We start from the raw sequence: 12006 nt of genomic DNA on the forward strand, positions 1-12006 counted from the left end.
CTCCTCCCAGTGCTCCCATCAGAGCCCCAGAGGAGAAGTCACTGTAAAACCCTGAGAGCTGTTCTCGAGGACTCTGGGTGTCTGGAACAACAGTTAGCCCTCCTTCAGGCCATGCTTTGGTGACAGTAGAAGAGGCAGAGAAAGAGCACTTCCTCCTTCTAGCAGAGCAGCTGTGGCATCACAGTGAGACCTGAGGGGTCAGTACAGAGAGCATGAAGGAGTGGCAGCTGTGGTCGCCACAGGGAGGGACCTGGGTACAGCTCTCATGGACCCCAGTGCCTCAGGAGGAAAGGCAGACAGCGGTGTAATGGGAAACAGTGAAGACCTTCTTAAGTGATCAATGCAAAGAAATAGAGGAAAATAATAGAATGGGAAAGACTAGAGATCTCTTCAAGAAAATTGGAGCTAGCAAAAGAACATTTCATGCAAAAATGGGCACAGTAAAGGACAGAAATTGTAAGAACCTAACAGAAGCAGAAGATATTAAGAAGAGGTGGCAAGAATTCACAGAATAACTATACAAAAAAGGTCTTAAAGATGTAGATAACCACGATGGTATGATCACTCACCTAGACTCAGATATCCTGAAGTGTGAGGTCAAGTGGGCCTTAGGAAGCATTACTACGAATAAAGCTGGTGGAGGTGATTGAATTCCATCTGAGCTATTTCAAATCCTAAAAGATGATGCTGTGAAAGCACTGCACTCAATATGTAAGCAAATTTGGAAAACTCAGTAGTGGCCAGGGACTGGAAAAGATCAGTTTCATTACAATTTCAAAGAAGGGAATAACAAAGACTGTTCGAACTACCATAAAATTGTGCTCGTTTCACATGCTAGCAAGGTTATACTCAAAATCCTTTAAGCTAGGCTTCAGTGGTATGTGAACTGAGAACTTTCAGATGCATAAACTGGGTTGAGAAAAGGCAGAGGAACCAGAAGTCAAACTGCCAACATTTGTAGGATCATGGAGAAGGCAACGGAGTTCCAGAAAAATGTCTGCTTCATTGATTACGCTAAAGCCTTTGACTGTGTGGATCACAACAAACTGGAGAATTCTTGAAGATATAGGAATACCAGACCATCTTACCTGTCTCCTGAGAAACCTATATGCAGGTCAAGAAGCAACAGTTAAAACTGGACATGTAACAACTGACTGGTTCAGAATTAGGAAAGGAGTAGGACATATTGTATATTGTCACCATGCTTATTTAACTTATATTCAGAATGCTGGGCTGAATGAATCACAAGCTGGAATCAAGATGGCTGGGGGAAATATCAATAACCTCAGATATGCAGATGATACCACTCTAATGGCAGAAAGTAAAGAGGAACTAAAGAGCCTCTTGAGGTGAAAGAGGAGAGTGAAAAAGCTGGCTTAAAACTCAACATTCAAAAAGCAAAGATCATGACATCCAGTCCCATGACTTCATGGCAGATAGAGGGGGGAAAAGTAGAAGTAGTGAAGGATTTTATTTTCTTGTGTTTCAAAATCACTGTGGACAGTGACTAAAGCCATGAAAGTAAAAGACGCTTGGTCCTTGAAAGAAAAGCTATGACAAACCTAGACAGCATATTAAAAAGCAGAGATATCACTTTTTGGACAAAGGTTCATATAGTGAAAGCTATGGTTTTTCCAGTAGTCATGTAGAGATGTGAGAATTGGACCATAAAGAAGACTGAGCACTGAAGAATTGATGCTTTTGAACTGTGGTGTTGGAGAAGACTCTTGAGAGTCTCTTGGACTGCAAGATCAAACCAGTCAATCCTAAAGGGAATCAACCCTGAATATTCATTGGAAGGACTGATGCTGAAGCTGATGCTCTTATACTTTGGCCACCTGATGTGCAGAGCTGACTTATTGGAAAAGACCAGGGCAGATAGTTCAACAATGGGGCTGAAATGGTGGCTGGTAGGAAGATGCCCAGGATCCCATATCGGTGAGCCTATCAACCATCATCCCAGACTTTTCAGAACTAACTAGGGGAAGCAAAGTTAGTCAGGGACATGGGAAAGATGTAGAGAAATAAGATTTTCTGCTGTATACGTTACTCCATTGTTACCTTTTTACTCCAGGACATGTGGTCTGGGAGATAGAGAGGGAAACATGGGCTCCACCTGTCATTTCAAGTCCCTTTATTCTGATCATGAACAGCTTGTGTCACACAAGAATAGACACAAGAGTGACTTGGGGTTGTTTCGCTTGATTGGCAGAGAAGCAGAATTTGGAGGAAACCTGGTGCCCCAGAGAGCATCAAAGACTCACAGAGGGACTTTTGATTATCAGCTCATTGCTTCCCTTTAAATTCCTCTGAGCCCAGGAGTCTTGGGTTAGCTCTAGAAACGTCTAGGGATTTATAAGCAGAGATTCTCAGGAGAAGGTTTGAGCTGAAGTATTAACAAAAGAGATGATCACATCAAAATCAACATAAGGTTTTAGGGCATCGTCTACTCACCAGTCTCAACAGAAGGGTAATTCCATAATTATAATAAAGCAAGGTAAATTAAAGACAGTATACTTAGACAGCTCCAATACAGGTTCTTTGGAAATACCACTTGCAGAAATATCAACTGTTTTGGATCCCTCATGTCAATCTGTCATTCTCTAGTGAAACTAATCTGCATGCAGAAGTGTAAATCCACAGTAGGACTGCTGAAGCTGTGAAGTCTAGTTTTATGATTTGGTACTTGGGAGATTCAGTATGGACAAAGGACATTTACACTGCAATCATAGCTTGGTTTCCTCTGCTTTTTACTAGCTTGTGTGACCTTAAAGAGATCACTTCACACCTCTCAGATTCAGTTCCCATACTGGTAAAATGTAGATAATAACATTCACAGAGTTCCTGTTGTTGTATGTAGGAAACAAATATCTCTAAGTCTCAGCATGGGTTATTAACACAGTATAATATCACAATGTAATATTTATTGTGATCTGATTTTTATCAGTAACAAAGTCTGTATAAGCAGAAGTAGCTCTGATAAACACAGGCTGGGCAAATCAAACTGACCGCTGACATGATCATGACAGGTGTTGGCATTTGGGGCCTCAGGTTAGGTCAGCACTTTTGCTCTCACATTTCTATTGGCTACACCTGTGGGGATGCTGAATCTAAGACTCAGGAACTCAAATCTGAATCACAATTATAATTTTAAATCTTTTGAACTTTGGTCTACTTAGAGCTGAGATGGTTCAGTACCTTAGAGAAATAAAATTCCAACACTTGGATTAAAGGACACTTAAAGCTTAACACTTGGATTAATCTCTAAAGGATTGTGATTACGCTACAATGAGTATTCAGAAAAACAAAAACCCAAAGAGGATATGAAGTTAAGGTCTAGTTGCCCTCTTTAATTCAAGTTTCTACCCTTGATCACACCATAAGTCACTCTCCTTGACTGTGCCTTGTGGCTCAGATCCCACAGAATGTGAATCCACCCCTGAGCAGGAGACACACGGCACCATGAGAGCAGAGAGATGGGACAGTCAGGATAGGAGGACTTCCAGGAGGAGGTGAAACTTACAAGGGAGACTTAAGTGATGAGAAGGAGGTTTGCTCCACAATTACAGGGAGAGCAGAGAAACATTCCAGGCAAAGGGGACAATCTATGAGAGTGAGGGAATGGATGGATGGGTGGATAAATAGATGGGTGGATAGATAGATGGATACCCTAAGCTTAGAAATATAGATATCTCCTAAATATGACCAGAGTTTAAACTAGTTAATGGCATATACTGACTCTTCTCCCACTGGAGATATCCTTGTGGCTCAAGGCATCCATTGTATGATTGGTGAGATCCCAGTTTGAATCCTGGTTCTGCTGGTTACTTATTCCCTATGTGGTTCAAAACTAGTTATTGTTATTGCAACTTCTTGGGTCTCAAGCATCTCAGTTAAAAAATGAGGACATTAACATCCACCTCAAAGGTTTTTTCTTAGGACTAAATGATATTTTATAAAGTTGTTAGCACAGTCCTTGGGTTGAAGTAAATGCTGGATTAATCTCGGCATTAACCATCATCAACATCAACAACAGGTGATTTCCATCCAAGAAAAAGCAGTGTGTGACTGTAACAGCCACCTGAAGAACATTTAGCAAACACCAGCGTGAGCCAGGTCATCTCAAAAGCAGAGATTTTGAAAACAAATGAACAGGGCAGTCATTTGGTGATCTTCGTTGGTCCAAACGCACGATTCAGCCTTGAAAATGACAGGCTGGTTTGGGATCCTGGCTGCTGACCCGGGGATGGGAGTCAGACATGATGCACGGTGTAATAAGTACTTGGTTCCATCTAGGCAGTACAGAGACACAGAATGGCTCCTCTGGAAAGAAATCCCAGTAATTGTTGCCGTTTATAAGAGCTGATGCTTACAAAGTGAACTGTAATTCTTGCCTTGCACAGAGAGTTAGAAAGAGAACCATTAGAATACTGTCTCCCGGACTTACTGACTCTGTAAAGACACTTAATGCCTCTTGAGTTTCTTCATCTTCAAAAAGCAGACACCCTCCCTGACTCCCAAGGTTGCTGGGAGCAGCAGACAAATGATGGAAAACAACAGGCACACAGTCTCTATGATTAGTGGAGGTGCTGATGCCCAACAGCATCCGATTCTTAGACAACTTGATTTTCTCAGAGAGCAGAATGCTACCTGCCTATAATAAATATTTCAGAGATGCTGAACTATTTACTTATTATATACCTGGGTTTACAAGGAAGGAAATTGGTTCCTTTAAAACAATAACATTGATTGGCTTAAATAGCAGAAACAGCACTCTCCCATCCTTATTTACAGACCCTGGAACGAGTTCCAAGAGCACAATGGCAAATTATGGATGTACCTGCTGACCTGCAGACAAATAGGAGAGTTAAAAGATCAATTAAATAATCTTAACTCATCAGCAGCAGGGAAAATATTTCAGCTGAAACATTGATCATCGTCCTGAAATGTACTACAGTGGAGCTAAATAGATTCATGTCTTCACAGGCTGTGGGTTTCCTGGCTTATATCTAAGCCCTGGGGGCCTGTGACTGATGGAGGGCAGACAGAACCTAAGGATAGGAAAAGCGAAATGGATATGTATTGAGCATCTATTCTTGCCAGGCAGCCTACCCAGCCACTTCACCCAGGTAGGTCACCGAACACCTTTTAATATCTGGGAGGTTAAGTTCCTTGTTCCTTGTCTCCAGGTGATACAGCTAGTCAGAGGCTGCTGCTGCTGCTGCTGCTAAGTCACTTCAGTCATGTCCAACTCTGTGCGACCCCATAGACGGCAGCCCACCAGGCTCCTCTGTCCATGGGAGTTTCCAGGCAAGAGTACTGGAGTGGGTTGCCATTTCCTTCTCCGAGTCAGAGGCAGGTGTCACCAAAACCAGGATTTATGTAGAGAATGGTCTCATGGACCCAGGGTGGGGGAAGGAGAGGGTAGGATGAGTTGGGAGAGTATCACTGACATATATACACCACCATCCGTAAGCTAGGTGGCTACTGGAAGTCACCGTATAGCACGGAGAGCTCAGCTTGGTGCTCTGCGGTGACCTGGAGGGGTGGGGTGGGAGTGTGTGGGAGGGGGCCTCGAGATGGAGGGGATATATGTACACCCATGGCTGACTCATGTTGTACAGCAGGAACTAACACAACATTGTAAAGCAGTTATACCTCAATGTAATAAATAAATAATACAATCAGAATTTGACTCTCAGATCAGTGTTCTTTGTCACCACCACCCTGACCATTCATTTCATCAGTCAACAAACATCTGTTGAACTGCTTCCACGTGCCAGGCACTTGGGATGCAAAGGCACAGTAGGTAAGTTTTCTGCCCCCAAGGGTCTCATAGTCTGAAGAGGGAGACAGACAAGGGGACTTCCAGTTTCCATGTGGGGTGGATATGGTGGGACCAGAGGGCAATTTACTGTGATGCTTCAGGACTCCTCATTTGTATGTGTCCCTTCTAAATAAATATTCACTCTTACCCCTGTCTTTGTAATTTGTATTATTTTTCTTAAAAAGCATGCTCAAAGTATATAAGCTTTGGGACCCAGTCCACCTGGATTCAGCCCTTAGCATGACACAGCAAACCCCGTAGACATGCACATACAATATCTATATCCACCCAGAAGGCTTCTAGGAGGTCGCCCTTGAAATGAGACTTAAGCACGAGAAGTACACAGAGAAGTGGAGGGCGGGGGATGGGATGGGCCTAGAGAACAGGACCTAGGAAAGCGGTGGTGGAGGAGTCAAAATAGCTCAGCTTATCCAGGATGATGCCACTGTGCTGGAGGGTTGTGGGGAAAGGTGTGTTGGCTGTGGGGGCAGCTGATAGACAGTGGGGTGCTGGTGAGGGAGGGCAGGAGAGACAGTAGAGCCAGAGTGGGAGGGACTTCCGTCCTGGGTTCTACAGAACTTTAACTCTGATTTTTCATGCTAGAAGGAACAAATGAAGGATTTTTAGGATTCATTTTTTAGCATTAGATTTTAGAAGCATCCATCTGATAGCAAGATGCAGGATGACCTGGAGGCAGAGTGAGCAGCTGTTACCTAGGACTGTCCTGGTTTTAGCACCGAAGGTTCTCTGTCCTGGAACACCCCTCAGCCCCAGGGAAACCAGGACAGTGAGTCACCTGACCTGGAAGAGGGTGGGCCCGAAGCCAGGAGAAACACTGAGGTCTGCTCAGCAAATATGCATCCCGTTACCCACCTGACAGCTATACTTTGATGTCTAAATGGCATCATTAAATCAATGTGCTCAAAACCTCAGAGCATTTGCACTTGCTGTTCCCCAGAATAACCACACGGTTCACTCCTTCGCCTCCTTCTGGTGTTTATTCTGATCTTACCTCCTCAGCAAGGCCTCCCCCCAAATCCTCTTTTATTATTGCAATCCCTGTGCTTGACATTCCCTATCCTTGTTTTGGTTTTGTTCATAGTGCTCCACCACCACCCAACGTGCCCAACATATTGAATATTTACATTTTTTATGGTCAGTTTTCCCCACTATCAAAATCTTTCATGAAGGCGGAAATTTCGTTTGTTTTATTCATTGTCCAGGACGGTGTCTGGCATGTAGGACAGGTTCTTTGACTGAGTAAACTGAGTCTTCCTTGATTCCTCTCTACTCTTTCAGGCCCCGCATCCAGTTCACCTGCAAATTCTGGTGACTGTTCACGGTAGATCCAGAATATGAGTTCTTAGCACCTCCACCACGCCCACCCTGGTCCAGGCCACGTCATTGCTCACCTGGATTGTTGCGAGAGCCTCCCTCCCTGGGCTTCCTGTATTCATTCTTGCTTCTGAACAGCCTGTTCTCTGTTCTGAAATCAGCAGCCAGGGGACCCTGCTGAAATGTGAGTCTGATCACATTGCTCCATCATCTGCTCAGTTCCCTCTTTCCCTTTGCCCCCCCCCCCCCATCTCCTCCCCTTCGCTTCCTCCTCTTCCCTCCCTGCCATTGCCTCCTCTCAGGCCCACCTCTGCTTCTGGGAAGGCATCTTCTGTCGTGTCCAGATTCTGTTCCTTCCAGCCACACAGGCTCCCTTTGTGTGTCTGAAGCACACTAGGCCCTTTCCTGCCCCAGGGTCTTTCTACTTGCCATTTAACGCTCTTCTCCAGGCATTCCGGTGGCTGACTCATTTCCTTCAGGTCTCAGCTCAAAAGTCTCCTTACCCTTCTCTCCCACACTGAAAGGAAATAGCGAACCCACCTCCACACAGCTGAAGACCCTTTGTTTTCTCTTCAGGACTTGGTACCTCACAAGTTAGATGGTGAACTATTGTTTCTCTTCTCCTCCCCCATTCGGCCCTCCCTCTTCCTGAGAATGTGGAGCTGCAAGACTTGTTGAGAAGGGAAAACACCCAGAACCCAGGCCCATGACAAACAAACAAAAACAATTAATTTAAAGTAAGTAAAAGAGCTTTCATTTCATTTTTTAAATGTCTTTATGAACTAATTTTCTTTCCCTCTTGGAAAAGGCAGAAATGTGTGTTCTTGTCATATTGAGAGAACTAATTACCCTCCCTCCTGGTAAAGACAGTAAAGTAGAAGCAGAATTTCAGAAAAATGGATCCTTTCCCTTTTTCTCTTTTCACTCACTGTATTTACCAACTTTCAGGAAGTAGACGGTTTTGCTGCTCAAACTTTCTTCCTGTCTCTCAAGAAGCAAATCTCTTGGAAATTCTTTGCAAGAAGCCCGTTTGCTGCTAGAATGTGTTGAGAATATTGCTTCTTTCACAAGGTCTGTTTTGTGTCTTAAATTCATAAGAGTTTTTTTTTGTTCTGTTCACCCCTTCCCACTTCTCCCTACTATTCCCTTTGGATTTTCCATGTGCTTCCTTCTTTGTCTCTTTCAGATGGTCACATGTTCAAACTTTCTGTGTACTCATTTGCCATGCAGTTACACACACATCATCTCATGTAATCTTCATAAGCACCCTGTGAGGTGCTATTATTATTATTCTATTTTACACACAAGGAAGCTGATGCCTCAAAGCTAAGTAGTGTGGTGAGAGCTGTCAGTACCCCCTCCCATGTCACCAATGCAATGCGCACTGGTTGGCTTCCCACCGCCAAAGTCTATATATGTTTCTTTGGCCCCAGAAGAGACCAGAAGTGCTGGGGAATATGCCCATTCCCCATTCCAACACACTCCCTCCATGGCAGCCTTTAACCAATGACTGATGGAGTTGGTGTATAAATATCACAGCTTCCCTGCTCCTTGGGTGGGAGAGAACTGAGGGGCATCTTCTAGGCTGGTTTCGGAGACTCCTAGTAGGATTGTGCTCTGATGATCCATAGTTACCTGTCTGGTTAAAGAACCTTCTGTTGGCTACATCTACTTCTCTCTCTCTTCCCCTACTGGAGTTTCCTGGGATCACTTCCTAGATATGTATTTGCACTGGAATCCTTATCTCAGGGTCTGCTTACAGGGGAACCAAAGATAGATCTTTGCCTGAGATTGTGTAGTTACCAGATGGCACAGCTGAACTGCAGACTCAAATCTGTGTGATTCTAGAGCTTGTGTGTTTCATCATGATGTTCTAATCCCTTCCTTCTCTTTAAGAATTTATTTTATTTCTATCCCTTGTAGTGGTGATAACTGTTTTTCCTAATGTGTCAAATTATAGCAAACAATAGTTTCGCTTTAAAAAACTATCTTGATAAATCAATTGGAAAATGTTAACATTTTCTTTAGATTGAAAATTTAGTTTTATAATGACAAATTATAAGCTATAAAAGGACAAGTTCCCACAAGTCCACAACCTAGCATTAATGGGGACCATATGATATGAGTCACGACAAGAAGAGACAGAGTAGATTGATGTTAAGTTAGGAGTACTTTGTTAAGTTAAAAATGAATTTACTGGAAGGTCTTGGTTAGACTGGGGCTTCCCAGGTGGTGCAGTGTTAAAGAATTCGCCTGCTAGTGCAGGAGACACAAGAGATGTAGTTTCAGTCCTTGGGTTGGGAAGATCTCCTGAAGTAGGAAATGACAACCCACTCCAGTATTCTTGCCTGGATAATACCATGGACAGAGGAGCTTGACAGGCTACAGTCCATGGAGTCGCAAAGAATCACATGACTGAGCATGCACATACTTGGTTAGATTATGGACTTGAAAGAAGAGCTGGGTAGCCAAGTTCCAGAAAGGACAGACACCAGGACAGCTTTTGGGAACCAGGGACCCAAAGCTATTGGACAGTCTTTTCTGGGAACCATAGTCAAGTTGATTAAGCTTCAATTCATCTTGGTGAAGACTAATTCCAGGGCCAGATGGTGTGATTGGTTGAGCAGAGACAGTGGGTGGGGAGCACTTTGATTGATACAAGCAATGGGAGAGATGCTCTTTCCCCTGCAAAAAAAATTACCTGGCTGCTTTAGAAAAGGAGGAGTGGGGTTCTGTGCTGTAAAGATGACAAATATCCTTGTGAAAGAAAAGGGAAAATGTCTGCTGAGGAAAGATAGGAGAAGGGGGAAATGAAAGCACACAGAGGAAATATTTAATACATGAGGTGTCTGCAAAGAGAAGCAATTGTGGATATTCCCAGCTGCCTACAGGGTCCTTGCAATGCCTATTCCCTTTTGAGGTAATCTACTATTCTCTGCTTTATTCCTTTCACCCTAGACACATTGGGTTTCTGGTGTTCCTCTATCACACGAGATACATTCCTCCTCAAGACATCTCTATTTGCTGTTTCAATTTCTGGAACAGTCTTCCCTCAACTTCAGCATAGCTATTCCCTTATCTCCTTCAGGTCTTTGTTCAAATTTCATCTTCAAAGGGCTGCCTTCCCTGATCACCCATTCCCTCCTCTCCTCCCCACCTTCTCTGCCTTATTTATCTGCATATATTGGATATTATTACCATCTCACATTATATTTTTATTTGCATAATATATGTGTTCCTTCATGAGAATAAAAATTCCATGAGGGCAGAGGTTTGGCAACCCCAGTTTCTAGAATGTTCCTGATATGTTGCAGGTGCTTGATAGATATTTGTTGAATGAACAATGAATGGTTTCTTCTCTCTTCCTCCGGTAAGGCTATCAAGTGTAAACATAAGGTTTCAAAATGATTGACAGAGGCAAGCCTGAAATGAAGTCCTAGGGCAGGTGAAAGGGGCACCAAAGATGTCCCGCAGAGGTGTCTGTGGGAAATATGCCCGGATGATTCTCTGCCCCTCCAACCACTATACATGACGGGGACATGGGGATTCTGGCTTCAGAGGGAATTCCCGTTTCTATACATCATTACTCTTTCAATGTTTTAAGTAATTCCTGTTAAAGTCTAGTTTCATAACCTTGTGATCATTGTATGCATACAGTGATAATCCCAAGAGGAGTGGTTGGCATGATCATCTTTTATTTTATAGATTCCTAGGGGCTCTGGGAAAATGGGAAGACTAGGCAGCAAAGAAGTGAAATTAATTAACTGAGAAACGCATCAAAGTGTAACTGACCTGGTTCGATGCATGATACAGGGTGCTCGGGGCTGGTGCACAGGGATCACCCAGAGGGATGGGATGGGGAAGGAGGTGGGAGGGGGGTTCAGGATGGGGAACACATGTACACCTGTGGCAGATTTATGTCAATGTATGGCAAAACCAATACAATATTATAAAGTAATTAGCCTCCAATTAAATAAATTTATATTTAAAAAAATACATATATATATAAAATTTAAAAAACATACCCTTAAAAAAAATCCTTACCAATCTTGAAGATCCACTCTCTGTGCAGTTTCTGTGGGTCCCTTTTATCTTGAAACTGTTAGTCCCTCAGTCATATCTGACTCTTTGAGACTCCATGGACTGTAGCCCCTAGGCTCTTCTGTCCATGGAATTCTCCAGGCGAAAATACTGGAATGGGTAGCCATTCCCTTCTCCAGAGGATCTTCCCAACCAAGGGATTGAACCTGGGTCTCCTGCTTTGCAGGCAGACTCTTTGCCTTCTGAGCCACCAGGAATGTTGACTTACATTTCTTATTTTCTAAATCACCAGACAGCAGTATTATATTTTTGTTGATGTTGTTGCTGATTTAGGTACAATTCTGCAAAATAATGTTTGAGTTAAATACATCTCCAACTCTAATGCCAAGTTTTCTGAGGATTAATTAACAGTGAATTAGTTGAAGTCTGAGGAATGATGAAAGACAAGTATATATCATCAAAAATTGATCTAATGACCACAAAGACATAATAGCTAACACATATGGAATGTACCAGGCACTATGCTATGTAGATATGGTGGAGAGAAATGATCTCATTTAGCTCAAAAGACATTCCAGTTTCAGATCTATAAACATTTATTTGGCCCATGTGCCAGGCAATGGATATACAAAGAGAAATTATAATTTCTGTCTTCAGTTTTCTTTTGTGTTAGATTAATTTCTTTTATGTCAATGAAATAACATGGAAAAACCTCTGTAAGTGTGAAGATGTGTGTGTCCCAATTATCTTCATTTGGGCACACAAAGACCTTCACACTGGCTTCACACCTACCCATCTTCCTT

General features: G+C 43.0%; 1 long non-coding RNA gene across 1 annotated transcript in view; it reads right to left on the bottom strand.

Annotated features, from left to right (window-relative positions):
* Positions 1–12006, bottom strand: part of LOC145546999 (uncharacterized) — a 59816-nt gene that overhangs the window by 22291 nt on the left and 25519 nt on the right. The gene's annotated exons all lie outside the window — the stretch shown is intronic.

Source organism: Giraffa tippelskirchi, chromosome 4 (assembly GCF_054371585.1).
Source record: "Giraffa tippelskirchi isolate mGirTip1 chromosome 4, T2T-mGirTip1v1.2.pri, whole genome shotgun sequence".
Taxonomy (NCBI): domain Eukaryota; kingdom Metazoa; phylum Chordata; class Mammalia; order Artiodactyla; family Giraffidae; genus Giraffa; species Giraffa tippelskirchi.